The sequence below is a fragment of the Zosterops lateralis genome, assembly GCF_965231275.1.
Source record: "Zosterops lateralis genome assembly, chromosome: 33".
NCBI lineage: Eukaryota > Metazoa > Chordata > Aves > Passeriformes > Zosteropidae > Zosterops > Zosterops lateralis.
Window position 1 is genome coordinate 470967 of NC_139793.1, and position 16854 is coordinate 487820.

Genomic DNA, 16854 nt, shown 5'->3' on the forward strand with positions numbered 1-16854 from the left:
TAGCCCAACATGCAAGTGTATTAAGTGACACCAATGCATGAGCTGTGCCAACTCTAGGGGTTATAGATGCAAAAATACGAGCTGCAGGACCGCATAACTCTATTTTGTCATTACAATTCTTATCAAGGGCCTGTAAAGATCGTAGTCGCTGCTAACATCAGTTACTAAATCAGATATAATGTTGGATGTGATGTTAAGTTGTTTACCTGTCTAACAAGCCAATCGCCTTAACTGCGTTAAGGCTTGTGACCCTGCTACACCTGGGGCAAGGATGGAGGCAACGATCACTCTTGGGGGATTTCACGAGTTTACCTTGTTATTGCAGTTAGGACCCAACTGGTTCATGGCCTATACAACAGCTGACAATTCCAAAGTTAGTAAAGAATCCCCCTCTTCAGCAGGCAATATTACTTCTTGCCACTCATTTCCCTGCTGCCATGTAATAGCAGCTTTTTGTGACCTTTTCCCAGCATCTGTGAAAACTGTGATTGCTTTTGGGATGGGCTGTTTACTCCGCAGAGGTTTGCTCAGCCACTGTTGTTCTCCCACCCATCGCAAGGGTGGGGCCACTTTACCATTGTCACAACTGTGGCCCCTCCTCCCAGCAGAGCAAGGCCCACCTCCTCATGATTTTCAATGTACCATTGCAGTGTATTTCGAGCTATTGGCAACAGAATAGTGCCTGGTTCATTCCCCGTAATCTGTCGTGCACGCTGTCTACCTTTATGGATAAGAACTGCCAACATTTCTGATTTTTGAAAAACAGTTTTACATTGTTGTAGGGGTAGCTGTAACCATTCTAATACCCGAATGTCTTTCTCCTCTCCCCTATTTTCCCCCCTTTTCTTTAATTGCTGAACAACGGCTCCAAGAAGATAGCATTTCTCAAGCCATATAGCCAAATCAATGGGCAGGAGAGGGTCACAGCGAGAAGTACTGCCTTGCTGAATGATTTCAGCAAACCAAGAGCAATATTCTCGTTGTGCTGTTGTCTTATTTTGCCAGTGAGAAACGTAACTTTTCCACGCTTCCCTCGCACATTCTTGTTTTCCAGTTAAACAAGTGCGAAATGGATTGGAAGGCATGGCAGGTGATAAACACAAACTATCTTGACCAGATTGATTAACCCAAGTGACCCACATGTTTTGCCTTTTGTCTATTTTTGGTAGCTCTGTGAGCCCAGCGGTGACAACACATATCCCAATCAGCAGGATCCACCTGATGCATATGAAGTATTCCCACCCCATATTTGCAGGTTGTCTGCAATATGCAAGTAGCCTTTTGTGCCAACAGGCGACACACCTCTCTTTCTATTAAAAATACCAATTCGAGCCTATCTCTTTGACCTAAATCTTGAACAAGGTTTACTGCTTCTGGCACAGTACTGCACTCTGTATAATTTTTTATGGCTGTCTGCCAATTATAACGATGCCAATAAAAGGAGCAGTGTGGGCACCATGGCTGTGCAAGCTGCTGTTGAAAGACCCACCATTGTCTGCAACAAGCCCCACAATATATTTTTACCCAAGCACCACAGTTAGGCTTGTCGCAGTGCAGACAGTTAGAACTCTTAATTAATCGTAGTCGGGTGCTTTGTAGTTCATGCAATTGTGTCAGTACATCAGTCCTATTTTCTACTACTAGAGGATTAGGCCACACTGGCTGGAGCCGAGCTATCACAGGTTGAAGGATCAGGAGCAGGCAATGCCGCTCTGGTTCTGCTGGACTGCTGGGTGCTGTCATTCTCTGCTTGAGTCCAGCGGCTGGGAATCCACACAGGACCTGTGGGTGTAAGCACACACATGTGACCTCAACCAATATATTGTACTTCAGCAGGCCCAGTGTTAAGAATGCTGATCCTCCTGTAGAGCCAAGACCATAGTACCCTCTTTGTGTTTCTGAGCGATGTTCTGGAGCCAAGGTCGAAAATGGTAACAATTGAGCTATCCAGGTGCCAGCTGGAATGAGCACTGGAGGATACAGTGTCCGTGCTAAAATCTCGCCTGTGAAATCAGCATCAATAAGTCCCACAGTAATGTCCAATCCTTTTAAAAATGTAGAAGATCGTCCCAAAAGTAAAGCAGGAATCAACTGTCCCTGATAGGTTACTGGTCCCTTTACTCCAGTGGGAATTGGCACAGGGCGATTGTCCTTAATAGAGATGTCCACTGTGGCTGCCAAGTCCAGGCCGAGGCTTCCAGAGGTGGCGGGGTGCAGATCGCTGGCTGCTGTACAGCTGCTATTTGTGTCCCGGTGCGGCGGCTGGATGGTGCGCTGGTCTTGCCGTTTCCCGATTTCCTCCGACAGGCTCCTTTTTCGGTCTCTTCCACTTCGCTTCAGCTGACTTGCTGTAACAGCAGCTTGGAGTGGAGCAAGAGCAGCAAAAACTTGAGCTTGATTACTTTCTGCCTGTTTCTGAAATGTTTCACCTAGCCTTTTAATAGCTTCGACAATAAATGCCTGAGGCCCAGAGGGTACAGATGCTGCTTTTTCTAGAGCTTTTTTTACAGACTAATTAGCTCCTAAGGTGTTAACTAGGTTTTTTGTAGCCTGGTACTCATTTTGGAGTATACACTGTTTTAACATAGCTCCTTGCATATAGAGGGCACTCTAGCTTTTTCTATTCCCTCTACTAGTCGATCTACAAATTTGCCTAATGGTTTTTCTCTACATTGTTTTATTCTCATATATATAGGGGTTCTATGTGGATCTTTTATCCATAGCAGCTCTAGTGAGCTTCATGACTTCTCGACATTTTTCTGGTCCTAACAGAGCCTGTGCCTCTGTCCTTATCCAATTGCCTGTTCCCAGCAATTCATCTAAGGTAACCCCATGTAGAGGATCCCCAGGTTGTCTCTGTGTGGCAACTGACTCTTGTGTTAGGGCTTGCCAGTGAGCTTGAAATAACAAAAGTTGGTGGGGTGTAAACACAAGCTTAGAAATACCCCGACAATCTGCTGGCAACAGCAAATATGTACCCCGGATATAATCCAGCATTTGCCAAGCAGGCTCACTGTTTACTCCATATTGGCTAACAGTGGAGCGCAATTGGGAAAGTAATTTCCAATCAAGGGAAGTCAATTGGGCAGTGACACCTCCTCCCGGTGCAGGATTATATATTACCAGGCATGCCATCGAGCTCCCTGCTTCTATCATCTGTGCATCCCCTCGTTCTACTCCTCTAGCTAGTGCACTCCATGCCTCCCTCCAATTCCTGCCCACTACCTCTGTCAAATCTGATTCAACTTTCGGAATAGTTTCATCGCTCTCCCCAGTCCATGGTAATGGACATGAATCTGTCAGCTGACCCGCAGCGACTGGAGGCATTGGGGGAGCCGATGGTACAGAGTCTGCAGCCACTGTGTCCCCTCTGGTGGCACCCATTTGCTCTGGAGGCACATGTACTGTTGTACATCCAGGAGGCAAGGGAAAGTCTGACTCTGATGAATATGTCAGATTCTTTCCCTGGGCTGCTACTGCCTGCTGAGCTGCTCGTTTTTCTCCTTGGTGTTGCAGCAGAGCATTATGTACTGCTCGCCACTGTTTCCCTAACTTCTTAGCTGTTTTATTATCATCTAAACTTGCCTCCCATATCTTATCCCCAAATTTTCGCCATTCAGAAAGCTCGTGTACTGTATGGGGTTTCATAAAGCACCCCTTAGCATACCCATATGCTAGCAAGCTTGGCAACTCTTTTTTAATATTTATACCCTGGATTTGCCATTTTTCTAGCATACAGGCAAATAAATTATATGCTGCTTGCCTCTCCATGTTAGTCAGCGCTGTGCAACTCTCAGAGGTCTTCGGCAGCACGTATCAGCCGGCCCCACTGATGTGAGCACCGGGGCGCGGAAGCTCTTCTTTCGCCGTCCCTCTGCTTGCAGGACCTGAACTCCTACTCCTCCAACCGTGGTGCCGTATCACGTTTCGGGGTCACCATTCGTTGGATGGAGGGAGATTGACTCAACCGATGTTGATCAGTCAGGCTCGATTTTATTTGTTTTCTCACTTACATTTATATTCTAAATAATTAGTTCATACATATTGCAAAAGCCAAGCTCCTGATTGGTAGTGACTACACACTAGCTTACTTCACGTTATATCAGCATATTGCAACAGTTGCATCGCCTTGTAATGTTCAGTTCCTCTTTTCTCATGATTTCAGTTTCTTTCCCTCATCCTCATGCTGGCCTTGTCCTAGCTTCTAGTTACAATATTAGTGTAAGAGCTATTGTGTCCCTTATCCTCTACTCATTCCTCAGCTATCTTCTCCACAGTAGTGGTGTGGAATTGGAGCGGCAAATTGGCAAGAAGCCAATGGCATCCTAGCTTCTGGCAGAAACAGTGTGGCCAGCAGGGGCAGAGCAGTGAGTGTCCTCCCTCAGAGGGCACCGGTGAGGCTGTACCTCAAATCCTGCACTCAGTTTTGGTCCCCTCCCAACAAGAAAGACGCGCAGGTGTGTGTCATATGCGACACTTCACTGGGCGCTCCTTCTGACCCTCAAGGTGCCCCGACCTCATAGTCTGACAGTCCCTTTTTATCCTCTTTGCTTCCTCCTGATTGGTGCACTTCGGAACCTCTTCCTGATTGGTTAGTTGTCAGGGCTATGATTGGTCTTTAACAAGAGTCACTCCTGACCAGTCGTTTCCCCAGAGCGTCGAGTGATTGGTCTTTCATGTCCACCAGTCAGGGTTCAGGGTGATGTCACCTGTGTGAACTGGATCTTCTCCCCCTTTCCTTGTTACACTGCACTTTACACCCCTACAGTATCACAGACACTTATAACACCTGGTTAATCAAATTTCTCTGCAAAACCCCCTCTGGAAACGTTTTAGAACAATTCTCCCTTCTAGAACTCTGAAACAGATACAACTAACAGCAAGCAATTTCAGGAACCCTTCTTGAAACATTTTATAATAAAAGAGGGCATCTCATAAGAAAGACAAAAGAAAAGGGCAAGAGAAGTTCTTGGAAGGTGATTCACTCAAAGGCTGCCTTAAGCAGTCCCCAGGGCCACTGTGAGGGGCTGAGCTGGGGTGGGGACAAAGGGCAGGGCTGGCCTGGCTGTGGTGTAGTGTGGCACCTGTGACATCATGGGGGACATGTCACAATGGGGGCAGCTCTACAAGGCCCCAGCAGGTAACGCCGGCCCTGTATTGCTTGGGCAAGCGGTGAGTGCACACGTGGCAGGGAGGCTGGGCTGGGGACAAGGGCTGGGGCAGAGAGGCTGCACCTGGGCTTGGCTTCTCCCCCTGCATGCAGGGCCAGCCCCTCATGGCAGAGCCTTGGGCAGGGCACCGTGCTGCTGCTGCTGCTGCTGCTGCTGCTGCTGCTGCTGCTGCTGCTGCTGCTTGGGCAGCGGGACAGGCCTGGCTGCTTGCCTGCTGTCTGGGGCCCTGTCCTTGGTGCCCCCAGACAGATCCCTGGCATTGCTGTCCCTGCTTTCAGGGGACACTACACCCCACTGCCAGCGGCCTCTCTCCCAGTGCCACTCAAGGCCTTCTCTCCCTTCTCCTGCAGACCATGGATACCTCCTGGGTATTGTGGTTTTTGCTGCTGCCAAGCGTTCTCCAGTTCCCACAGCTCGTGGGAGATGGATTGGAGAAGGAGACACGTCTGAGAATGGAGGCACGTGCAAAGTTCCTGGAAGAGGAGAAAACTCGTCTGGAGCAGGAACTGGAGCAGCTGGCCCTGAAACAGAGTGCCTTGGCCTGGGGAGACCTGCCCTGGTCTGCATTGCAGCACTGGCAGGTTTGGGCTCTTGCTGGGCTCCTGCTCCTTCTCTTGGCCCTGTGGAATATCTGCAGGAAAAGGAGCCTGAGGAGAGAGGAGCATGAAGAACACGATGATGGTGCAGTTGAAGAGGAAGGTAGAAATTTAGATGCAAATGAAGAATGTGGTGGAAATGAAGAAGGCAATGAGGTGAATGGGGAGGAAAACAACAATGATGATGGCAATGCCCAGCAAGTCAACAACGTTGGTGCAGATGAAGAAGGTGCATTTGGCAATGAAGTTGGCAATGAAGTTGGCAATGAGGCAGCAAATGCAGGAAACAACAATGATGTTGGAAATGAAGTCGATAATCATGATCTTGATGATGAGATGGGAAGAAGGGTGTTGGAGCAGATTCAGTGGCCAGTGCAGGACCTGGAGGAAGGATGCAAATGGACAACTGCCTTCATGAAAAAGTTTGCGATTTACGTTCGGCATGTCACATACGACAGTTTCTATCCGGTCCTGAAACCAGCCATTGGGGTGGGCAGTGCATTCGAAGGTTGGAGTCCCCGTGAGCAGGATGTCGTGTACCAGGTGCTCATCCCCATGACTCCTCCATGAGGGCACAGCTTCCACGTGGAGATGGTGAGGGCAGGGCAGAGGCGCGAAAGGAACTTCCGCATCTGCGTGACGCAGGAGTGCACCTGCTCGATGGAGCAGCGGGGTAAGAAAATGCTGTGCTTCTGCATCACTCTGAGGAGGAGCTGAGCAACAATCAGGATCCCAGCCTCCTCCACACCCTGTGCACGGACTCCTACCTGGACGTGCACAAAACTGCCCGCTGGTTCCGCCAACTGGTGAAAGCAATCTGGCCGGCTTTGCCTCAGTCCCACAACTGGCACTTGGTGCTGCTGCCGTCCACACGCTCCTGCCAATTCAAGGTCAGCAATGGCAGACAAAGCCACCGGATCGAGATGCTGTTTGGGGTGCAGCAAGGCAACTCAGACATCTTTGTCAGCAGCCAGCCTTGGGCTTACTACACCCCAAGCACCATCTGGCCGGAGTGCTACGCCGTGGCTGAGATGAAGTTCTTCAGCTACATTGGCAGGCAGGCCCCCCCTGAGAGCTTGCACCTTAAATGCCTTCAATTCTTCACCAGCCTTCAGCTGGGCTTAGGTTTTTCCACCTATACCACAAAGACAATTATAATGCACCTCCTGAACACCTTGCCCTCATCATGCTGGCAGAGAAGGCACTTTGTGAGGCGACTGATAGACGTCTGTGAGTGCCTGCGTGGATGTGTGCAAGTGAGAAACCTCAACCATTTCATTGTGGGCAACCAGAGGCTTCCCGAGGAGATCAGTTTGCCCCCAGATGTCCTAACAGCTCAGAAGTACAATCTCTTCCATGACCTGGTGATGGATCCTGTTGCACATTCCCAGGCAACGAGTCAGTTAGTGGATCTATACCGGTGGGTCACACAAATCATCAACAACGAGCAGTGAAGGAGGTTCTCCTGCACAGAGCTGTCTTGTGAGGCTCGCAGGTGGAGGCAGAGAAGCCCCTCACAGTACATGGGGAAAGAGGGCAGAATGTGGGATACAGAGAGGGAAGGGAAAATGCTGCCCAGCCAATCTAAGCCATCACCAGCTGCAGCAGTGTTGTCTCAACATCCTCCCCAGCACCGTTGGTGCCAAAGATCAAGGACCACGCAAAAGGAAATACTATTCTGCCTTTCTTGGCTCTCTGGGCTCTGTGTGGAGAGTCTACAGCCCAGGGAGCAGCTGACACAGACCTGAGTGTGCAGGACATGGAGAAGGAAGGCAGTGCTCCACTGGCAGTGGCACTTGCTGCCATGCCTTTTGTCCAGAGCAAAAGCACACTCGGGGAGCCCAAGCTGATGTAGCTGACGAGGCCGTGGCCAGGGCCCTTGTCAGACAGAGTCCCATTACCAGCAGAACTGGGACTGCCCCCAGCTCTTTCCTCGACTCCGTTTTCCCTCGAGGAGCTTGGCCTGGTGCAAAGATGCCCATCTCAGGAGCCCAGAGGAGTGACTGTTGGAAAGGAGCACCGGTGGAATCATCTGCTTCAGGGCTGCTCCAGCAGGCTCTTCCTGATATGCTTTGCACAGGATTGCCTCCACATGGGTGTTGATTGTCTCCGGTGAGGGAGACTGCACCATCTCTGGACAACGCCCGTGATCACTCCATGGACGTGTTTCTCCTTGTTGCCTGAAGGGAAACCTTCTGGTCAGCATTGTACCAACTGCGTGGCTGCTGACCTGAAATTCTGTATATCTTAGAATCTAGGTCTTCGTTTCGTATAGATAGATCCATATTGTGTATGCGTATTGTGTAGTATAAAACTTAAGAATTATCATATCAAAATTTAAAACTAAAACAGCCCATACACTAATAGAAATAATTTAGTAGTATATATAGAAGTCTGTAATATTTCTATGGAAACATGTGAACAATTTATTAGTATATCTCTTCATATGGAAGATATAAATTATGTTATTATATCATGATAATAATGATTCTAAAGTGTTGAAGATGTAATTATGTTTAAACAATACAATATAGCACATAGTTTGTGTCACTCTGTGTTGAAACGTATTAATGCTCTTAATGCATTTAGATCTGGAAAGATGTTTATGAAGTAGAGATATTTCTAGCATATATATTATATGTAATCCAGATGTGATGTAGATCTACGTAATATGTTACATATCGGATAGTCTTGTTTTATGTACCAGTAAAGGCCCAGGTGGTGTCTGTGTCTGTTGAGGACACATGATTTTGTTCTATAGTGAAGCGCATTTCTGAGCGGCAAGGCAGAAACTGCTTTGCTCTTGATTCAATAAACTACAGTATTCCAGAATCTGGATTGTGCAAGACTTTCTTGATCTCAAGGCGACCTGGAGTCTTGGCAAATGTCTCAAGTTGTGAATCTGGGTGTGTGAACTGTGTCCTTGAAGTCAGGCTGACTGGCAGTGCTGAATTGGTTCTAATGAGAAATGAAGGGCAGCTGCCCGCGGCCCCTGTGGTGAGAGAATCCCAGAAGAGCTTGGCTGGGAAGGGTCCTTAGGAATGGTCTTGTTCCAGGCCTGGTGCCAGGGGCAGAGACTCCTTGCACTGGGCGCGTTGCTCCAAGGCCCGTGGGAGCCGGCCTGGAACACTGCCAGGGCTCCAGGGGCAGCCCCGGCTGCTGTGGGCAGCGTGGGCCAGGGCCTCAGCAGCCTCAGGAGCAGGAGGTTCTTGCACATCTGCAGCCTAAGCCTGCCCTCTGTCAGGGGGAAGCCAGTGGCCCTGGGGCTGTCCCTGCAGGCCCTTGTCCCCAGCCCCTGGGCAGGTCTCTGCTGGGCTGGGGCAGGCACTGAAAGCTGCAGGAAGGCAGCCCCAGAGAAGGCCTTGCAGAGCCCTGGGGCAACAGTGGCTCCATGGGGGCAGCCAGCGGGGCCCGGTGTGGCCGTCGGGGCGGGAGGGCACAGGGCGGGCGCTGAGGCCCTGCCAGATGGAGCTGGGAGCTCTGGAGTGTGGCCGGGACAGAGCCCTGGGAGATCCCTGCAGCAGCCAGGACACTCCAGGGCTTGTGGGTGTGTTGGAAACCAGGGAGGAGCTTGAGAATGGGCACTGAGGTGTGGAGGAGATGGCTGAGGAATGGTTAGAGGATAAGGGAGACAATAGTTCTCCGATTAATCTTGTAACTAGAAGCTAGGAGAAGGCCAGCATGGACCTGGCAGAACTGTTAGAAAAGAACAGGATGAGGGAGAGAAACTGAGATCATGAGAAAAGAGGAACTGAACATTACAAGGCTATATGACTGTTGCAATATGCTGATATTGCATGAAGTAAGCTATTATTTAGTCACTACCTCCCTGCACAGGAACAGGGCATCTTTCAGGCACTTCCACAAGCTCAGGCTTCTCATTTCATGAGGCATCTGGGATGAAAATGTCTTTTTCAGAAGGACAAACTCAGAGGGAATGGATTAGAAATTATTAGAAAAAATGACCCTTCTTCCAGACAAAGTTCACCAAGTAATTCCCTGCATTTCTCCCTTTCAGATTCTTTCAGTCATCTCCTCAGAGTGGTTCAGCTTGTTCTGGTGCTTATCATGAACTGATTGTGCTCTTGATTTAGATCAATGCATGAGATGTAGAATCATCTAAAGTGAACACAAAAAAACTCCATTAGCCCATTTTCATGTTCTAGATGACTATCAAGATGTCATTGGGCATGTTGGAATAATTATCACACAGCTCTCCACTCCTGGCTGCAGCCTCTGGAGATTCTTTCTCTGCATTCAGCCAGGCTTGCATTCCCTAACAATTCCTGGTACCCTGTCATGTATTCTTAGAGTAGAACCGTAACAATGAAAACCTTAAAAATGGCACAACTCCCCAGTCCTCAGGGAAAAGAACAAGCTGTAAAGTTCTCCAAACATTTGTCCTGTTTTGCTGCAAGGGTTGTGCTGCACACACAGTGTGGAAAGCCAAGAGAAGCTGCAGTTGGTGGCACGTCTTGTGACAGGGTCTTGACCTCACTCTCAAGGAAAGGTTCTTGAAAAGAGCAGATATGACTATCAAGATGATTCTGGGAAAACTGAAACAGCTTTTAAGAAATGCAATGAAAGTGGAAAGAAATAATCCAAGATGGTTTTTTCTGTTTGTTTCTATTCTCCTCTTTCTTATCTTGCACTACTTCTCCATCCTAATCATTCCAAACGGATCTCACCTCTAAGACTGATGGCTTAGTGAGTTTTAGACACTGTAAAATACCATGAGCTACACACAGTTTGCCTTCCCCTGTTCTTGTTGGAAAGCAATGCTGGAGCCACAAGTGCAGGGCTTGGGTCAGGCACCAATCCTACAGGCAGGGAACGTGCCCTGACAGTGTGTGAGCCTGAGCAGGGCCAATGCCCAGCAGCGTTGCTGTGCTCGGGTTCCATGGAAGCATCCCAGGAGCAGCTGCTGAGGTCAGGAGCCATGGCAGGCACCAGGCTGCTCCAAAGGCCCTTGGCAGGGTGGGCTCCTGGCCTGGCTCTGTGTGCCAGGAGCCGGCAGCGCTGGGTGCAGGGAGCCCAGGGAGGGCACAGAAATGCTGGGCTGGGAAATGCTGGGGGGGACAGCGAGATGGGCGTGTGCAGCCGGCCAGGGCACAGCAGCAGCACGCACAGGGGGCACAGCCTGCAGGACACATGGCCAAGGGCTGGGCAGGGCTGGCAGGGCCACAGGCACCCAGGCCTTTGTCCCCTGGGCTCTGGCAGCGCCTCTGGAGGCCCCACAGGAGGAACTTTCCTTTCAGGGCCTGCACTTTGCTCCACCCTGGCCCCTCCCTGAGGAGGCTGGCAGGGCTTGCAGTTTGATGACATTTGTCCTTGCTGCCCCTGCCATCCCACTGCCCCACAAAGAGCCCCGAGGCAGCCGGGAGGGACAGGCCCTGCTGTGCCAGGCCTGGGCTCAGGGCTTGGCCTTTCTGCTCCCTCCAGCCAAGGCAGGCCTTGCTCAGCACTGCAGTTCCTGCTGCTGTGCCCCAAGCTGGCTCGGCTGCTGTTGGAAAGGGACTTGAGGTACCTCGATCCCCTCAGGGGGCACATGGGAGAAAACAACAAACTTCTCAACAGGGTGGAGAACAAACTTGTAACTTGCAAACATCAGGCAATGAGATAGTTAGGAGATCTCAAAGCACCATGTAATTCCAGTAAATCACTTCACAAAGCACTGACTGAGCAAACTCTGACCTGTCCAACTTCCAGTTTTCCAGATTTCCAGAAGAGGAAGTCAGGACAAGAGAGGGAAAAGAGAGCGATCCACAGTCTCCCTTGGATCCAGCACCATCTCAGCTGCTGGGAGCTCTGGGGCTGTGGGACATGTCAGTGTCACACCCGTGTCACAGACTTACCTGCTCTGGTCCCTCTCACAGGTGGGTTTTTGGGGTCCCAGGGGCTTGGCAGCCACTTTGGGGCTGGAGCAGAGGCTGCAGTGGCTGGGGCTGGGGCAGTGACGGCCCCACCTACACAGATCTTGCCTTGGCCCCCAAACACACCCTGGAGATGTCTGGGGCCATTCATCATTTCTCTGCTCTCCAGCACCGAGGCAACGGACTGTGGCTGCAGCTCTGAGCTGGTGCCCAAGGCAACCACCCCTGGCAATGGGGCTGCAGGGAGCTGCTCTCAGGAAACCCCCAAGAGCTGGGGAGTGCCCCAAAACTGCCTCAGAAACATGGGATACTGCAAAATCTCTTAAGGAATGTGAATCAATATGAATGTGAATCAATGTGAATCAGTCAATCAGTAACAGGTTCCCCCTCTTTTCATCATCCCCAGCATTTGGCTGTCTCATTTCAGACACCATCCCACCTCCCCAGTGCTATCCCTATCCCTATCCCATCCCTGCTGGACATCAAAACCCCCTTCCCAACCCCTATTTCCCCCATTTCCCACCTCCCAAACCCCCTCCCACCCATCCTGCCTCACCCCATGCCCACTCATCCCCCTTTATTTGCATCCCACTTTGCCCAATCCTCTCCCAACCCCATCCCACCGTGAGTGGCTGTGGAATCAAGTAATTGTGGGGTGGGATCGAGTAGTTTCCAGTGACATCGAGTGGTTGTGAAGTGACAAATAAAATCCCCGTGTCCCTTTGAGCACCAAGACATGGAGAAAATTACACCAAATACCCTGCACGCCCCCAAATGCGTGAAAGTATCTCTCTGAATCCCAGATCCCCTTGAAACACTAGAAAAACTGAGCCTATAGATGCCCTTGATGAATTTATTGATTTTTATCCAAATTTGTCTATTTTAATAGGATGGAGATAAATCAAAAGAATATTAAGTACAACCAAACAAAAGGACCATCAGCCCAGTGTCTTCCCAAAGTAGATTACAGTGAATGTGGGTCACCAGGGTTCGTAAAAATGTAGGTCTTCCAATGGGGGATGGAGTTGGAGCAGAGCATGAAGCTCTTCCCACATTCGGGGCACTCACAGGGCTCCCCTTACTGATGGATCCGTTGGTGTCGGGTCAAGTTAGACCTGTCTAGGAAGCTCTTCCCACACTGGGGACACTCGTAGGGCCTCTCCCCAGTGTGGATGCGCCGGTGGGTGACGAGGGTGGAGTTGTATTTGAAGCCCTTCCTGCAGTCGGGGCAGCGGAAGGGCCTCTCATTGGTGTGAACCCGCTGGTGCTTGAGAAGATGTGAGCTGGTCTGAAACCTCTTTCCACACTCAGAACACTCGTAGGGCCTCTCCCCAGTGTGGTTCATTTGGTGGATGATCAGTTTGGACCTCTGGTTGAAGCCCTTCCCACATTCCCCACACTTGTATGGCCTTTCCTCAGCGTGGGTGTTCTGGTGGCGGATCAAATGGGAGTGCTGGCTGAAGCTCTTCCCACACTGCTCACACTGGTAGGGCCGTTCCCTGGTGTGGATCCTCTGGTGGCGGAGCAGGTGGGAGTTTGTGCTGAAGCTCATCCCACATTCCCCACACCCGTGGGGCCTCTCCCCAGTGTGGATGCGCCGGTGCTTGACGAGGGTGGAGTTGTGCTTGAAGCCCTTCCTGCAGTCGGGGCAGCGGAAGGGCCTCTCATCAGTGTGAATCCGCTCATGCAGGAGGAGACTGGAGCTGGTCTTAAACCTCTTCCCACACTGGGGACACTCATAGGGCCTCTCCCCAGTGTGGCTCATCTGGTGTCTGATCAGGTATGACCTCCAGCTGAAGCTCTTCCCACACTCCAAGCACTTGTGGGGCTTCTCCCCATCATGAAGCTGCTCATGGACCAGCTCAGAGCCCCGGCTGAAGCTCTGTCCACCTTCCTGGGACTGGGGGGGTCTTTCCTTGTCAGAGCACCCTGGGATGGGTTTGGAGCCCCTCCTCCTGAGGGATCTCCAGGGCTTTTCCTCCACATTGAATTTGGTTGCCTTGGAGCTGCTCAAAACAGCCTCTTCCATAAGGTTCTCTTGTGGTGATTTGTCCTCCCTGGTCTGCATCCTCAGCTCCTTGTCTGGGGGAAGAAGGACAAGCAGAGGATGGGATTTGCCTCCGTGCCAGAGGGAAGGGAAAGGAGATCCCCCCAGTCCATCCCTGCAGCCAGGGGCCATGCTGGGCTGGGAGATGGAGCAGGAGAGAGGGGGAAAGAGGCACTGACTTCCTCCTCACCTGCCTGGCTGTCCTGGGGCATCTTCCTCTTCCTCAAAGCCTTCTCCTCCATCCAGCCAATCCCGGTTAGGGGAAAGACAAGGGATGAGCATGTTGAGTTTGAAGGTCTCTCTGCCCAAATCCATCTCTCGACGTCACCGCCTATCTGGGGTCCATAAAAACCTCCCAAACACCAAGATGCACCCCAAAAAATGCCTCCCAGCAGTTCCGTGTCTCAGGTCTCTCCCGTTTGGTGTTCAGGTGTTCCCCCTGTCCCACCTGCTGGGGGTCACGCTTGTATTAGGGGTCTCCCATCTACTCAGGCCCTGCCCTCCCCAGGCTGCTGAGAGTCCCAGGAATCTGAAGAGTTTTCTTGTTTCCCTCTCCCCACTCAGGGATGCTGAGAGTTTTGTGGTCCCAGGGTCCCTTCTCCCCTTATTCTCTGCTTTGGGGTGCAGAGGGTCCAAGGAGTCCCCCCTGCCCCTCTCCAGGCTGTTGAATGTCCCGCCAATCGCGGCGCTCCCCCCTCTCTGGGCTCCCCACTTTGGGCTCCTGGGAGACACAGGGCTCTGCTCCTCCAGGCTGCCTCTGCCAGCAGCTGCCACTGGGACCCCCCAATGTCCCCCCACGGGGCATTTTCCACTCAGATTTGGAGTTCTTCATTCTCCAAACATCCCCTCCCAAAAAACCCAACCCAGGGACCCCCCAGGATATCTGGGCCCAGCTCCCCCTCCCTGGTCACCTGCGGGATGGGGGGTGATGATCCCACGGGTGCGAGGCTGTGAATTCAGGGAGTGCTCAAGCTCGTGGTTCCTTCTCTGTTAAAAGTAGAAGGTTCTTAGCTCAGGAACTGGCTGACCTCATTGACAGGGCTTTAAACTAGGTTTGAAGGGGGAAGGGGAGGCAGCTGGGCTGCCTGGAAGCAGACCCAAGGGTACTGAGCCTGAGTTAGGGCTGAAATCAGTAGCCCAGCTGAAGGGCATGTACACCAATGCACGTAGCATGGGTAACAAACAGGAGGAGCTGGAGGTCATGGGGCAACAGCAAAGCTGGGATGTAGTCACCATCACAGAAACGTGGTGGGATGACTCACACAGCTGGAGCACTGCACTCCATGGCTACAGGCCCTTCAGAAGAGACAGGAAAGGGAGAAGAGGTGCAGGGGTGGCCCTTTATATTAAGAAGGCTTTTTACACCATAGTTATTGAAACTAATGAAGATTCAGTTGAATGCCTATGGGTGAGAATTAAGGGGAAAGCCAACAAGGCTGACATCCTACTGGGAGTCTGTTATCATCCACCCAGCCAGGAGGAAGAGGTGGACAACTTATTCTATCAGCAGCTGGAGAATGTTTCAGGATCATCAGGCTTGTTCTTATAGGTGACTTCAACCTGCCAGACATCTGCTGGGAACTTAATAAAGCAGAAATGAGACAGTCCAGGAAATTTTTAGAGTGCATGGGTGTCCTGGGTTGACAGTGCTCTCTATCCCATAATCCCATATCGTGGACACCCTTGTTATGTCTAAGAGGTGTTCCGTCCCCTTTAGGGGGGGCGGGCACTGGCCTGCTGGCTTGCTCCGCTGCTGCTTTGGCTTTGGCTTTGGCTTTGGCTTTCCTGCTTCTAGGTGCTTGCTGTCTCGCAATTTTCTGCTAGTTTCTTGCCCTTTCGTTCTTTTGTTTTTTCTTCCTTTCTTTCTGCCGCCTCTGTGCTCTGTTTGTTTTTTTTTTTCCTTTTCCTCTTCTCCCTTCCCCCCCCCCCCCCCCCTTTAAGATTTAGGACCGGCACCCGGAGCTGATCTGGCTGGAGGAGTCCGAGGAAGATCGCCGGGGCTTGTAAAAGAAGCTGCGTGCCCTCCCCCTCACAGTAACCTGAGCTTTTTCTGTTCTTTTTTTTCCCTTGTGTCGGGGGGTGTTTATTCATTTGTTAATAAACCGTTTTTTTCCACTTTGTGTTTAAGAGATTCCATCCCAAACCCAGGGTTGGGGGGAGGGGTGGTAGAGGTTTTGTTATTAGGGGATTCCTTGAAGGTTTTCCCCTAATTCAACCCAAACCAGAACATATTTTGGTGCGTTGGCCCGGGAAACCGAGTCAAAGAAAGTGGAAAAAACCTTAATAATAATACTGGTGATTCTAATTGTTTGGTGGGTGTATCAGGATGCTTTTTTCTGGACTCGTAATGGCAGTCGGGGTGAAAGCCTGTCAATATTTCTGGTCCCTAGGGTTTTTTGAGGTTTTATTACCTCTGTGATGTCTACGGTTATTTCCTTACCCGGAGATAGCTTTAGCATTTCTTCTTATACGTAACTTATGTTGCCGTGGGGCACTAACCAGAATATTGACCGGGCTCGGATTGTTTGTGATTGTTTACAAGAAGGTTGTAAATATGTTTGATGATTCGTTGTTATGGTTGGGCACTCAGTTTGTTAGGGGAGAAGCAGGGGAAGAGGTTTTTCAGCCTCTGTTTTCCCTCTTCTCCTTTGAATTGTTTATATCTTTATTAGGAAATGTTCAGTTTCCCCTGAGTGTCAAAGAGACCATCTTTCTGACATTTAATTTAATAAGCATTCTCTATATTGTCTGCAGTTTATATAAATTGAAAGCTGAGATTTCCAAAGGGGCTAATGAGACTTCTGAGTTACCAGCAAACCCAAGTAGGAGAAATCTTGAGTGGAGTGGGAAATGGGAAGATATGGGCCAAATTTTAAAGGAATTTTCCAACCCTATAGGCTGGGACTTTCCATCTGAACAAATTCAGAACCCAGCCGAGGTGGCTAAGTATTTGAAAGAGAGGTGTCAGGGTAATACCAAGGAGAAAAGGATTATTACAGTGAGCTGGGCCCTGGCATATGTTTATCGCACTCTCTTAGATACTGAAGGGCAGCAGACAGAAAACAGGGAACAGGGAGATAAGCTAGTTACTATCCCAATTACTCAGGCTGCAGCTAGTATCCCAGGCTCCAGGCCAGTAGTCGAATCAGACAGCAGGGCTCAACCGA

General features: G+C 50.5%; 1 protein-coding gene and 1 pseudogene across 2 annotated transcripts in view; one reads left to right on the forward strand and one right to left on the reverse strand.

Annotated features, from left to right (window-relative positions):
• LOC310921264 (olfactory receptor 14A16-like) overlaps nucleotides 1–16854 on the reverse strand; it is a gene marked incomplete at both ends in the record, with an annotated part of 496219 nt that overhangs the window by 53782 nt on the left and 425583 nt on the right. The window lies entirely within an intron of this gene.
• Nucleotides 5624–7221, forward strand: LOC310921145 (inositol 1,4,5-trisphosphate receptor-interacting protein-like 1; annotated as a pseudogene). Its single transcript has one exon. The product of its transcript is annotated as an inositol 1,4,5-trisphosphate receptor-interacting protein-like 1 (transcript).